Consider the following 15,909-nt stretch of genomic DNA (forward strand, 5'->3'; position numbering starts at 1 on the left):
TTTTTCAGATTTTCATGACCAGCATACATTTTACCGATTTTTTTTTAATGCATTGTTTAAACCAAGAATATTTTAGTTAAATTGTTTTGCATACAGTTTTCTTTAAGCAGCATTGTAACTAATTAATTTCTTTATTTTTTTAGTGCATTTTTGGACAAAATTGGCAAAAAAACATTTTTCATGATTCTTCTCATGGTTACTTAGTTAAGATGAATTTAGAGGGCCTAGAATTAAAGGTTTTATTAATATGTTTAATTTTATATATTTTTGGAACCGGGGAGCAACTAGTCCAAAGTTCAGCTTATTATACGTCAAAGCTATGTTGGTACAGAGGAACTCACAACAAACCCCACACAGCAGCCAATATAACTTTAATCTAGGAAATATAAATACTTCCTGACCCAATAAATAAGATTAAATCTTTATATCAATTAAACTAATAGTGCATTCTGTTGCAGTTAGAGATATGATTGATTGGAAGAAAGTATCCAATCAATTTTTAAATTCAGTTAAAAAAAATTGGTGTTCACCACATTCTTTGGCAGAGAATTCCTTTGCCTGACCACCTTAACAGTAAAGAAGCCTGTCCTATGCTGATGGTGAAACCACTTCTCCAGATACACTTAGTACCCCGTTGTCAACTGAACACTACTGGGCATGAAAAGCTAATTATACAATTCTTTGTATTGCCCTTAGATAGTCAGTTCCAAGGCATCTTTTTTCTAAAGTAAACAAGCTTGGTATGTCCAATCTTTATAATGTAACCCCTCAATTAAAATTCCAATTGCCAACCTCTGAAACCTCTCAAATTCTTTGATATTGTCCTTGTTGACCGGTATTCAAAACTGCACCCCATATTCAAGATGTGGTGTAGCTAATGACCTATATAGTGGATAAAGCTTTGTTTGCATCACAAGCATCTGTGCCCCTTTATATGAATTCCAGGATTAGATTTTGTAGCTGCTGCCCGGCACTGTGTGCTGCTAATCAGTTTAATGTCTACTGATTTACCTTACCTTTTCTATCTCAAATTTCCCTAATTACATCCCATTCAGGTCCTGATTCATTAAGGAATGCAAAGTCAAAGCAATTTGCGTTTTTTAAAACAGGACAGAATATGCAAGCAGGTATGCTTGTATTTAACAAGAAAAGGATCTCAATAAACATTTCTAGTTGAATATGCATGTTAGTACACCCTGCTTATATGGCACTTGCTGTATGCAGACAGACACACACAATGCATATGTATTAGAGATGTGCACTGTCTGTTTCAGTTTCGAAATAGGTGTTGGTTCTAAACTGACTTTTTGTTTTCGTCTTTGCTACCGGTTTTCCCGAACAAACATGAAAGATTTTGGTTTCAGTGTTGCGTATGAATTTAATTAAAAATTGTGAAAAATAGGTAAAATAATTCTATTTTTGGCTGTTTTTGCTCCTATATTGCTGTTGATAGCCTTAACATTAATTTCCTGTCATTTCCAGTCTATTTTCGAATGATTCCTTTATAACAGTTCCAATTTTCATCAATTTTGGTCAAAGTCTGCTGCGAGCTGTCTTAATGAAGAATTTTGTAACTTTGCCATCATTGCATTTAATTTCTCTGATTCAATTAAAAAAATAATAAACTGCATAGTGTTGATATCTCCCTTTCATTGCACCCAAACCTTCTTCGCATGTTCAGACTTACTATTACTGTAATTGAATAAATAAATAACCACAAGTACTGCAATGTAAATTTGGCAAAAGGTCATACTTTTTATGTAAACAAAAATGGTGGCAGAGAGAGCAATGTGAGTCAGCTAACAACTAATAGCAAAACCAAACAGTGAAAGATCAGATTGCTATTACACCACTGGTCCCAGGATATAATCCTTTCAGATGTTACGGCTTCCTAGTAACTATCATAAGCTTTTAGAACCAGCAATAGAGGTCTTCACCTATAGCATACCCATATGCTTGCTTCAGTTAATGGCATGGCAGATGAAGTTTTTTTGCAGGCCCTGCAATTTTCTACATGAGGTCACAATGTCGAAAAAACCTTCACACACAAACTCCCTTTTTTAAATATGAATGACCCTTTCAAAGTAGACAAGTATTGAAAAATAGAAAAGATTAGAATATATAGCATTTTTCGGGTGTGCAGCTGCGTGCTGACCCATGCACACAAACTCCCGTTGTTAAATATAGATATCACTGAATGACCCTTCCAAAATAGACACGTATTGAAAAATAGAAAAGATTATATTATAATAATATATAGCCTTTTTGGGGGGTGCTACTGCTGCTGAATCTCACACGTAAGCACCCAGTTTTTTTCAGTATTATTTCAGTTGTCACTGCCCCACACAACATTACTTCCACTAAGACACCCCTCAATTTTAAAAGAAAGAAATCTGTTTGTTTTTTGGACTCTGCTGCTAATAGTCTGACAGCAAAAGCACACTGTTTTTCTCAAAGAAATAAATATACTAGTTCGTTCACAATGATATCTATCTAAGTCAGTCTGTATATGCTCTCTAGTACTAATATATATATATATATATATATATATATATATATATATATATATATATATATGCAATGTAAAGCATTGACAACAACCAGTAGCCACTAGTCTGTATAAAGTCTGTTTAAGATTGAAATTAAAAGCAATTGATCAGCAAACTATTGTAGCAGACTATTCTCTACAGAACTGCTTTACAATAATGACAGGATTCTACTGCTTTCCTATGTCCCTGGTTTATCCTGAACACTATTTTAGGAACAGAGCATCGCAGCTATCCTCCTCCCTACACATTGTCTGTTCTAAAATGGCACTTGAGAAAACGAGGAAGGACTATATACACAAAAGATGGCGATCCAAAACTTGCAAGAATTTTGCAAAAAAAAAAAGTCATGGAAATTACGTGTCGCCTCATTTTGATATCCGAGTTTGGCAGGAAAAAATTGAGTCACGACTCAGTTTTACTCAGATCCGCAACGCTTAATTTCAAGTAATCCAAACTGCTCATCTCTAATATATATAAAGTCCTATCAGAAAGTACAGAAATAAAATAAAATTGCACACGTTCTAGGTTGCATACAAGACCATCATCACTGACAATCGGCACTTACACCTGCCCTATAGCTGGTGCAATTGATACAGCTGAAAATCACGTACCTGAGAGATGCCCTTTACTGGAATCGGACAGATGTGCATGCACTCAACCTTGGCACACCTTTACTGTACATTGACTATGTTTCTTCCTTTACCCCTGCCGTCTGTCAAAGCATAGACTGACAGAAGTGTTTTTTGCGTACGAAGATGAATTGCATACACTTGCATTTACTGGAGTATAGTCCATTTCTATAGTCCGTATCGGCATATACATTCCTTAATTAATCAGGCCCTTAATGTGTAAGTAGTGCAATAATTACCATGGTTTATGTGCTAATCTTATATTTATCTAGGTCAAACTTCAACTGGTATTACTTTGCTCAAGATTTAAATTCTTGTAAATCTATATATAGAGGCATAATATCCTCTTCCCTATTAAAAGCCCTACATAGCTTAGTGGGTTGGGTACGCTTTGCCGATGTTCACTACTCTGACATGAAGAAGGCCTACAAAGAAAATCACAAATTATGAAAAAATGATTTGAAAATAAAATAAACAGACATTGCGACGTCTGTCAATAGAAAAGGTGCAATGTTGGATTAAGTGTTTAAACACTTAACCTTAGGGGTCCCCACATTGCCGCTTTAAATTTCTATTGACAGACGCCGCAATGATGTCAGCCTGCAGTGCCGAACACTTCTCCAATCGGAATCACTTGCTGTCAGCTTGGTGCTCCCATCGGAGATCTCCAGCATCGGGTTGAAGGTAAGTCTGTTTATTTTCCAATTGGTTTTTCATAATTTCGGATTTTCTTTGTAGGGCTTCTCCATGTCAGAATAGTGGTAATCGTAAAAACAATTACCACAGAGTTTAGTGTCATCTGCAAATATATCCAGTCATGGCCAAAAGTTTTGAGAATGACACAAGTATTGGTTTTCAGAAAGTTTGCTGCTTCAGTGTTTTTAGACCTTTTTGTCAGATGTTGCTGTGGTAAACTGAACTAAAAATTACAAGCATTTCATAAGTGTCAAAGGCTTTTATTGTCAATTACATTAAGTTTGTGCAAAAAGTCAATATTTGCATTGTTGACCTTTTTTACATTTGCACTGAGCCAGAACAATCAATGAACAATTAGATATTGTCTGTTTGCAGATATGCCTGTTAAGAAGTGTGTCTCTTGAGGGTGCTCAACCCACTGGAACAACAATCAGCAATACTGATAATCATCATCGCAGACCTTTGAAATGTTAAATAAATAATTACATTCAACAAAACAAGTGCCTCCCGCCTCCTATAGTGAATCAAACACTAGCACTTATAGCCTGGGCTGACTATGGTAATACATGGGTATAAACAGTGTGCTGTCCACTCGCAAAAGCTGCATTCAGCTCCTGGTTATGACATGCTGGGCTGCTCACACTGTAACAGACTTAGCTCCAGTCTGTTCAGCATGTGCTGAATTCACTAGGTAAAAGAGATGCAAAATGTGCGCTTCTCAGGATAAACTCACTCAGTGCTGATAGCACTCCCAACATTCATTTATTACCCAGTGTTAATAATTGTCATAGGGAAAAATAAATTATACATTAAACGACAATCATCATCTAGGTAACTGTTGCATTTTAAACGCATCTTCATACAGATTTGTCCCCCCATAGGGATATCAGCATGCCAAACTAGTTGTCACCAATGCCCATAATCAAATACCAGCAATAAAAATACTAAATATTTATTAAACCCCAAAGTACTTGCCAATTGTGTGCATGTTCAGTTGAAGCCCTTATCCTCACTCTTCATCAGAAAATATCCACAGCATATCTTGATTGACCATGGTGAACTAGATCATCCCCAATGGCATTCAGTATGACCTCAGGAGATCATTACAGTAAAATGCTTCTTCGCCTGGCACCTTCCTACTGCATATCTGACACTAGGGGGTAAATGTATCAAAGTCCGGTTTTTCCATCTCGTGGGAGATCAGCGATTTTTCAGCTAAAATTTAAAGCGACGATGGCTTGTAAAGGCAAACTTGCCTTTACAAGCCATCGCCGCTTTAAATTTTAGCTGAAAAATCGCAGATCTCCCGCGAGGTACAAAAACCGGACTTTGATACATTTACCCCCAGATGGGAACAAGTAGTTTCCCAGCATTAGGTTGATAATTTTCTTCCCCTCCCTCCACCTCATACCAGAGTTGGGGTTTTCGGACCTTCACAACTAGGCTGAGGACTTATTCCCCCTCCCCTTAAAACATCAAAGTGGGGGATTTCAGGACCTTAGGGGTAACTTTTACCCAACCTTGAATGTGATGGAGCAAATAAAACCTCCAAGACTAGAGATTGGAATCAGTACCCTTCCCCAACTCCAAGTGGGGCTGGCATGGGAATAAAATTTAATTTTTAAATATGAGGGATGAAAAAATGAATGTCCTCCAGCTTGTCAATGCTGGCCCTACCATTACCAGTTTAAGCAGTCGGGGATGAGGAGATATAATGACCCAAAGTAGGTCGGGGCAGAAAACAGTCCCGTCCCAGCACCGAACCTAGTGTTCATTGCCCTATACTACCCTCTTGTGCTAAGCTGCGGGTAGAACTACGTATGTGCCATTAAATACCATGTTGAGGGTAATGCCATCCACAATGTCATTTAACCTGTGGTTCTCTTTCAGCATGCTGGGATTGTAGCTCTGTATCAGCCGAAGCCAGATATAGTAAAAGAAAATAAATGATCTATCAAAAATGTCAGTACAATTTTTATTATATCCTGCAGTCAGTTAAAGCCCTTATTCTCATTATTTTTCATATGTATTCCACAGCATAGACTTAAGAGGTTCGCAGAGGAGAGTCTCCTTCATAGACTATGCTCTGAGCTTTGATCAGATGAATGTTTCAACCAATTAGAGAATTATGTAAAAATTCAAGTATTCTAATTCATGCACTCAATTTTCACCATTGACTATTGCAATTTCCTTCCTTTCACCAGGCTTTCAACCCTATAATCTATTTTAAATGCAGCTGCTAATCTATTTGTCCTCACATGTTCTTCTACTGGTGCTCCATTCTGGAAATCCCTTCATTGGTTGTCAATACTTGACCGAATTAAATATAAAATACTCTATTTATAATTTCTATTCAATCGACTGACTCCCAAATCAAAATTTCTGTATCTGGATCTTATAGCCCCACTATGCAATATGTGTGACTTAACTTTATGTAACTCCAATTTTCCTATAGATTGTAAGCTTGTGAGCTAAGTTCTTTTACCTCTTTGTCGGTCCGTTAAAACCAAAGAGGAAATTTATCACCATTTTATATTCAATTTTCTTGGTGGCTGTCTAAAGGACAAACCCCTGAAATCTGCTGGCTCTCAAAGCGCCACTTTACACATTGCAGTTCCATGTTTATTGCATCTTATGAATACAAATCTTTGTTAAGCTCTAGGCTGGAGATCTCTCTGGAAAGTAGAGGTGGTTGTGAGAGACGAGATTGCTCAAAGTGCAGGCCATTGGCATATGAAGCATACAAAAAGAGCACCAAACATCTCTGCATCTGTGGTTGTAGTTAAATGGTATTTGCAGGAAATGCATTTGATGCAGTGTAGAGGTGGCATATTTGCATATTTTAAACAAGATGAGGGGGCACCAGCATTAGGGCCCACGAAAGCCCTGCAGAGGCCGTGTATTTTGAGCATGCTTGGTCCTGGACTCCATCTCCATCTTGAATTCCCAGAAATTCAGGACAGTCCAGGAATTCGACATTCAAGGAGAGTATGCAAGTATGAAAACCGAGTACACAAACAACACTGACACACACACCACCAGAGCTGGATTAAGGCTTTTGGGGGCCCAGGGCATTTGACAGTGAGGTCCAATATTGTCTAAAATTAAGGGCACAGTGTCAACATTCACGAGAAAGAGATAGAAAAACTGTTGTTACCATTATATCTCTCTCATTACAGTCCCCTCCCTAGAGCTCTCATCGCAACCCCACTCCCTACACCTCTTACTGCAAGCCCTTTCCCTAAATATACTGTAGCGCTCAGCCAACCTCAATATACTACCTATAACGTCAGAAACCCTTATTCAAACTTGTAATAAGGGTTTCTGACGTTATAGGTAGTATATAGAGGTTGGCTCAGCGCTACAGTATATTTTGTGTTATTGAGTGTTTTTAGGAGGGTGGGACCTCCTACTGCAGCTGCACGCCAACTTTTTTCATGTGCAGACAGAGCTAGTGCGCAGAGGTCATTATTTGTTTATTAAGCCCTTTCCCTATAGCTCTTACTGCAAGCCCTCCCTATAGTATGTTATTTATCTTAAGATGTGACCGCTTGAAGAGCAAGTCACTCCATGCTCCTTGCTGTTCAGACAGGAAATTAATACAATTCCTATTTGAACACAGTATTGTAGGGTTGCCTGATATCTCCACGGAACACTCAGACAACATTATTAGCCCCATGCATTTAAAAATGCCCCCATAGAGTGGGTGGCCATATGTACCCTTATATAAGCTGTCTCTGAGCAAGACCACAAAAATCCACAAGGTAACTGCCAAAACTCTCAACAAACTCTTTCTCAAATGTTCCACTCTTATCACCAAGCACCTCAGCCCCCTCTTAATTATAATGAAGTGTGGTTTTTTTTGCAGATCCAAGGTCAAAATCCAGCATGTTTTAAGAGCTAATAGAAAACTGACAAGAAAAAGGCATTTTTCAAAAAATGACGTCAGTTTTGGTGTTTTAAATTTTTAAACTGCCACACATAGATGGCTGTTTGAGTTTTCACTCGATGTATGGCAGTTTTAACCCTGCTGTTCTGCTCGGGTCTACTATACTCATTTACTGTTCGAATCAATATGACTCGTATCATAAAATTACGCTTTTCATTACTATTCAAACAAGGGATATTCTCCAAACTTTTATTGAGTAAAAAAACATTCAGATGAACAAACCAGAACAAACAAAATTTGCAAACATTTTTGTAAAGTTTTTTTACATAGATATTTGCTGCTTTTCACAATTTGGGCAATAATATGTTACATGGGATTTACAAACATGTTTATTGCACTTGAAACATATCATGTTTGTTTAATTATCATTTTTGGATGGACAAAATTGGCATCTGGCACGTTTGATCGCTGTAACATTCTCCGCAGAAGTTCTTGGTTGAGGATCATGAGTAGTTGATTGTATGTTCTTCACAATTGTACATGACTCTACTGTCCGTGGCATATATTGTCTTGAGGAAATGTGGGGCTTGATGAGTGTTTTTCCAAGCTCTTCCAAAACTATTTTCTTCTTTGTAAGTTTCTTATTGTTCCAGTTGGGGTTTATGGAAGTCCATAGGACAAAGGCATTGTCTGCACTGATATCACTGATATTATAAAATATTATCAGTGGCCATTGGTTTGTTTTCCATTTGCAAGTATACGTGTTCACAAGTTGATCTAAGGTATCCACTGCACCTTTTGTTGCATTATAGTCCAAAATTATGTTTAGTTTCTTGTCTGACCTATCACTTACTTGTTTGTCTTTATGTAAGGTGCTCAAAAGAATGACATCTTTATTTTTCTTTGGAACATAATTCACTACCATTGTGTTCCCAGTGAAATAAAAAGATGAACTATGCACCTGCTTATTTGTGACTTGCCGATGTAGTTCCGGTTTATTTTTTCTTCATAGTAGGGTTATGTTTCGCTTGAGCATAAGTTGTGCCAAGTTATACGAGGTGAAAAAGTTTTTCCATGTAAGATTGTGCCCACTCAGTTCACATGTGGGGTCTGCCACAACTCTCATCCCTTGGTTTTTTACTGGTTTGGCTCCTGGCTCTTTTCCAGTATACACTTGCGATTTCAGAACATATGATGTTTTAGTATCACACAAAGATCAGATTTTTACACCATATTTTGCTGGTTTGGAGGGAATGTACTGCTTGACAGGGCAGCGCCCTCGAAATCCAACTAATTGTTCATCTACGGTCACATTTTCAAAAAGGTCAAATAATTTTGGAAGAACTTCGACCCATTTTTCCAATATTTCTCTTACAGCAGCAAGTTTGTCTGTGCGTCTTCTTTCATTACGGGTAGAATTGTCGTCAAAACAAATCACACAAGATTTTACAGAACATGTCAAGTGATTTGGGAGTGCTCGTAGACAGTAGACTTAGCAATAGTGCTCAATGTCAAGCAGCAGCTGCAAGGGCAAACAAAGTATTAGCATGCATAAAAAGGGGCATAGATGCAAGGGAAGACAGTGTAATTTTGCCACTGTATAAATCATTGGTAAGACCTCATCTTGAATATGCAGTACAGTTCTGGGCACCACTCTATAAAAAAGATAATTTGGAACTAGAAAGGGTTCAGAGAAGGGCGACAAAATTGATAAAGGGTATGGAGTCATTAAGTTATGAGGAAAGGTTAGCCAGTTTAGGCATGTTTACTTTAGAAAAGAGGCATCTAAGGGGAGATATGATTACTATGTACAAATACATTAGGGGTCAATACAGAGAGCTTTCATGGGAACTTTTTACCACAAGGACCATACACAGGACACGTGGTCATCCCCTAAGGTTAGAGGAGAGGAAATTTCACAACCAGCAAAGGAAGGGGTTCTTTACAGTAAGGGCAGTCAAGATATGGAATTCATTGCCAGGGAAGGTTGTGATGGCAGATTCAATAGATATGTTTAAGAAAGGGTTAGACAAATTTTTAGCGGAAAGGTGTATCCAGGGATACGACCGTTAATTTAAAATAAAGGATAGTAGTGGATATAGGGTAAAAATTGGATTGCAATATTGAGTCTGGGGGGATTGTCAAAATTGAAACAGATGGGCGGTTGCCTACTCTGGATTAATTTCAAATATAAGTGCAGGATCTCAGAAGATCCAAAATAGGTTGAACTTGATGGACTGGTGTCTTTTTTCAACCTCATCAACTATGTTACTATGTTACATGGTTACACTGAAAATATTGCGACCAGTTTCACTATCTCACAAGATTTTTGTTGCTTCACCGTGAGATTTATACACTCCAGCCAATAATAATAGTTCAACATAAGCTTGAAACATAACACTGTCAAAGTTTTGCCACTTTTCGCATAAACACAGTGTCCTTCAATATTTGTGTATTTTATAATCTCATTTTCGATGGAACTAAATATAACATTGAATGCACTTTCCATGTCATGGATTCTTGCTATTGCATATCTTGTTACACCAGGAATTTTCGTGATAACATTGTATTTAGAGAGCCAACCATCAGGATGTTGAGGAAGATCAAGTTCCCATTTTATTTGTTCATTCTTTGAAAGAAGATATGGAGTTGTAGAAACAGGTTCATTTACAATGTCATCCCCATTGTTGGAATCATAAGCTTCACTTTCATCGCTTGTATGATTTTCTTCCTCAGATACATCTTCACTATCAGAAGATTCCCCAAACGCTAGAAGCTCAGCATCAGTCAAAGGTTATCGTTTGGCCATAATGATATTGATCTGTTATGTGCGTATTGTCGCTAACCAATAACGATTGTCGAACCTCGATTTGTGTTTCCAACGCACAAATATTTATTCGCAATAAGTAGAATAATATGCTCAAGCGAAGTAATAGTAAATACAGCCGTTACTTATCGCAGGCGCTCTGGATCCAGTGCAGTCATTCAATCCTGAAGTCTGGGGACAAGATGTCTGCATACTGGATCACAAGCTGCTGCTTATATACACAATCAAATACAGTAATACAATTGAGATGGTATAGCTTGCATCTATTGGTCCAGGTCTCAGGAATGTCTAGGGGTTGTCAATCATTGGCTGGTTCATCCTAAGGAATCCAAAGGAGGGGGTCATCTCTGCAGGGGGTATGCTCTGCTCTTCCCGCCAAGATTCCTTAGTCTTAAGTAGTCCATAATACCCTATCATTCATAACTTGCGTATGCACTCTGCGATTCCCTCGCAGAGTGAACCAAACAGTAGGATATGTAACGAGGTTCATTATGATACCACTCATGATGTGATTCCTTCAACCTGTTCCGTGTATTTCACTAATATGCATGTAACTCTGATATAACATATAAATACTACTATATTTCGACATAACTGACTATGTGTTGCAACTACCATTAATGTGTACTATTTTATAAGTATGCGTGTTTGTGCGAATGTATGGTAAAAGACCAATTACTGTTGCTGCCACGTGTAGTGGATGCGTACGCCCTTTCACGCCGTAGCGTGCCCTTGTACGTCGATGCGTACCGTACACATCTTTTCAGACAAAGACAACCAAGTTTGCTAGACTTTAATTGAAATGACTTTATCCGATAAGCTGACTTCGACAGCTCCACCCTTTGATAGTGTACTAAACTATCACCCAATCACCGTTTCGAGTTCAGGGTTATACAATACTTCTTCACAGACCATGATCTCGGTATCTGGTACCACCCTTTCAGTCTCTTTCTCAGTGTTACTCCTATGAGACCGTTTTCCACACTTCAACACAGTAGGAACATATTTGACAACTAAACCAATTGCTAAGATGACACCCAGTATGAGGAGAAGGAGCTTACCTACACTAGCAACCATTTCCTGTACCCACTCCCCCAGAACGGAGAACCATTTCACAGGGTTCAACCACGAGAACCAACCCGCCACCTTTTCCCCGACCTCATATAACGAAGAATTGTGACTCTTTCGAAATTCCCATTTCAGCTGCAGAATTTCATCCATCTTCCGGTCTATAACCTCTTTAGGGTCATCAGTATTATTAGTAATGTACGTGCAACATTTGACACCGAACTGGGTGGCCAGTGTCACACAGTATCCACCAGTAATAGAGGTGAGATAATTTAGTACCAGTCTATGTTGCACCAACTCCTTCTTGTACGCTTGTAGCTCCCTTCCAGTATACCTGAAAGTGTCATCATACATCTCAGTGATATTATCTATTAATTTGGCTAGGTCTTGGATATATTTAAAGTTTAATGTTCTCCCGAGCGGTCCTGGTGAGATCTAGAGCAACCATAACTTGGAAACCAGCAGTTTCACTAATCAATTTTATAGCTATGGGTTCCTTACCAGGAATCATATTTCTCTTGCCACGGTGTTCATACTGTGTGTGTATGTATGGTGGTGATGTAGTCTTGTGAATACCAACCATTTCTTCATGAGTAATAGTCATGATTTCAGGAACCAGTTTAGCTAAGAAACACAAGCTCTTGGAACTCGGAGTCACCCAGGAATAAGCATTCCTCCCACAAACAAAATACACATTATCAGGGAGAACATAAGGAGCAGTATGCCCATGAATTATATCACACAGAGTTTTGATAAAACTACCCATGCCAAGTGTCTCCATTTGTTCTAGACACGTGTCGGCATTAATGACATTTTTACATTTATCTGTAGAGACTTTTCCAATGGATACCTTCTTATGTTTGGTTATACGCCCTAGTCTGTGACTTCCATCAACATTCCTGCCTAGTAGTGACCTTGTGAGTCTCCCTCTAAAATGAGTTTAGGCACAGCAAAGATCTGCCTATGGAGTATTGTCGAAGCGTCAGACTAGGGGACCTAGTGTTATTGTACCTCCCTTCTATGGGCTACCACCCCTCAATTCAAGTACTTCAGATGTTTAGAGGGAATGGCACTAGTCCTATATTATGCTGCCCTTGAGGCACGTGAGAGCACACCCAACACTCGGTTTGGTTTAGCACCTTACCCACCAGGGAGTGATAATCCTCCAAAGGATGCCCGCCTATATTCAGAGTACTGGGGGACTGGCATCGTTGGATGCATCTCTGTTCAACTAGGGAGTCACAGAACTTGCAGATACAATACTCATCAGACAATAGCCCCTCACACTGCCTCCGAGTTCCTGAGCTAGCAGACCTTTTCATAACCCCTGGACCAAGTTTGATAATGGGCTGCTCTGAGTATCCTATTAACTTTTCTTCGGCCTCCATTTCATCCGTATCACTCCCAGAACTCTCCTCCGTCCTCCATCCTCCTTCAGAAAAATAGAATGTCCTAGAAAGAGTAAAAACAAGGAAAATCCTGGAACAAAAGAAAAACAAAAACCTCCACTCCATCGCTGGAAAGATAGTTCTGAGGCAACGTCTCTGGTTCAGGTGTCTCGACTTCAGGCTTTAGGTCTCCCGGAACAGGCTCACAAGTGACAGATCTATGTCGTCGGTCTTAGTTTTATCTTGCACTTTCTCCGGATTATGGACTCTCCTGCAGTGGGTGGAATGGACCCAAGTGTCTCTCTCTGCAACCTTCAGTGATGTAGTACTGGTCAGCAGCACTTGGTACGGGCCTTCCCAACGGTCTGTTAAACAACCTGAACGTAAGAAATTGCGGATCATAACATAGTCTCCAGGTTCAACATCATGACAGCATTTTTAGTTTTTGTTGTTGTTGTTTTAGCTGTCTACTCATTCTTATAAGATATTGTACAGTCACTTCATTATTACACTTCAAGTCGTCTTGTGGACTCACAATCAAATGAGGTTGTCGTCCGAACAGTATCTCAAAGGGGGACAGATTAAGAGGAGGTCTAGGAGTGGTTCGAATGCTATGGAGGACCAATGGCAAAGCCTCAGGCCATGCCAACCCAGTTTCAGCCATTATCTTACCCAGCTTGTTCTTTATAGTACCGTTTACTCTCTCCACCTTACCACTAGCTTGTGGTCGGTAAGGAGTGTGGGGTCTGCTACTGATTCCCATGAGTTTACACATATTTTGGAAGATATCACCAGTAAAATGGGTACCCCTATCACTTTCAATGATTCTAGGGATATCGAACCTACACACAAAGTCTTGTACAATTTTCTTTGCAGTGAACACAGCAGTATTAGTGGCTTCCGGATATGCTTCTACCCAACCGGAAAACACATCAATACAAACTAACACATACTTTAAATTCCTGCACGGTGGTAATTGGATATAGTCAATTTGTATTACCTGAAAAGGTCCGTCTGTAGGAGGGATGTGGGATGGCTCAGTTGGAATAGTTTTCCCAACATTTTTCCTCAAACAAGTAAGACATGACATTGCTTTCTTACCAGCCTGAGAGGAAAATCCGGGAGCACACCAGTATGCTCTCACCAGTTTGCACATACCTTCTTTACCCAGGTGAGTCAGACCGTGTGCTGCTTCAGCCAGGCTTGGATAGTATGTTTGGGGAGCTACAGGCTTACCTTGTCCATCCCTCCAGAGTCCTGAGGACTCTTGACCACATCCCTTCACCTTCCAGACGCCTTTTCCTGCAGGGAACACAAATCTTGCATTTCAATTAATTTCTGCATGTCTAATGTCTGAAAAACCATCATAATCTCGGTCGATACAGTCTTAGGTTGCCCTGCTGCCCGTTTAGCAGCTTCGTCTGCCCTGTTGTTGCCCAATGACACTGGGTCTTCTTCAAAGGTATGGGCTTTGCACTTTATGACGGCTACTGTTCTGGGTAACTGTATCGCTGTCAGAAGTCCTTTTATGTGTTGTGAGTGTGCCACTGGTGTACCTGCTGCTGTCGTAAAGTTTCTAAGACGCCAAAGGGCCCCAAAATCATGCACTACCCCGAAGGCGTACCTAGAGTCAGTATATATATTGGCTGATTCACCCTCTGCCAATTCACACGCTCTCCTTAGTGCTACTAGTTCCGCCACCTGGGCTGAGTGAGGTGGACCAAGGGGTTCAGCTTCTACCACATCCTGATCGTCTACAACAGCGTAACCAGTACATAGCTCTCCTGTCTCTGTCTGTCTATGGCAACTTCCGTCTGTATAAAACGTAAAATCTACATTTTCTAAGGGGGTGTCACGTATGTCGGGCCTCGCAGTAAAGGTCTGATTCAGGTGTTCCATACAATCATGCGTGTCAGTATTCTTGCCTAACTCATCATCAACCAGGTTCTCCTCACCTCCCACCCTTTGTGTCTCTAGAGACACATACGGAAGGTATGTAGCTGGATTTAAGGTGCTACATCGTTTGATGGTGATGTTTGAGGGTGCCATCAGGGCTAGTTCCCACTTTGTGAATCTAGCTGAAGAAACATGTCTGGTTTGGGCTGAATTTAACAGAGCTGATACAGCATGGGGTGTATAGATAGTTGAATTATGTCCTAATACTTCGTCCTCGCTCTTACTCACCAGAAGAGCCGTTGCTGCTACACTTCTGAGACATGTTGGGAGTGATCTTGCCACATTGTCTAATTGTGCACTGTAGTATGCTACCGGTCTGCTAGCATCACCATGTTTCTGTGCGAGGACACCTGCTGCACAACCATCAGCTTCTGTACAAAATAGCTCAAAAGGCTTTTCATAATCAGGTATTCCCAATGCAGGTGCTCTAGTCAGACTATCTTTAAGATTAAAGAACGCTTGCTCTGACTCTTCTGTGTGTACAACACGTTCTGGTTTTGAGGAAGAGACTAGCTCCTGCAATGGTAATGCCAGAATAGAAAAACCTGGGATCCAGGATCTACAGTATCCACACATCCCCAAGAAAGTACGAATCTACTTCTGGCTCTGCGGCAGAGTTATGTGTTGTATGGCCTCAATTCTGTCGGTTGTCAGGTGTCTTAGCCCCTTAGTGAGGCAGTGTCCTAAGTATTTGACCTTAGTCTGACATGGCTGTAATTTATCCTTTGCCACCATGTGCCCTGTTTGTGAAAGATGAAGCAACAACAATTTAGTATCATGTAAACATGACATAAAAGAATCAGAGCACAACAACAAATCGTCCACATATTGAATTAGAACAGACCCATTGTGGGGTTGAAAGGATTGCAAACAGTCATGTAAGGCTTGGGAAAAAATACTGGGGCTG

At 39.7% G+C, this 15,909-nt stretch overlaps 1 protein-coding gene across 9 annotated transcripts in view; it reads left to right on the plus strand.

Moving 5' to 3' along the window:
* Positions 1 to 15,909, plus strand: part of ADGRL3 (adhesion G protein-coupled receptor L3) — a 958,921-nt gene that overhangs the window by 626,563 nt on the left and 316,449 nt on the right. The window lies entirely within an intron of this gene.

Source organism: Mixophyes fleayi, chromosome 1, assembly GCF_038048845.1.
Source record: "Mixophyes fleayi isolate aMixFle1 chromosome 1, aMixFle1.hap1, whole genome shotgun sequence".
NCBI lineage: Eukaryota > Metazoa > Chordata > Amphibia > Anura > Limnodynastidae > Mixophyes > Mixophyes fleayi.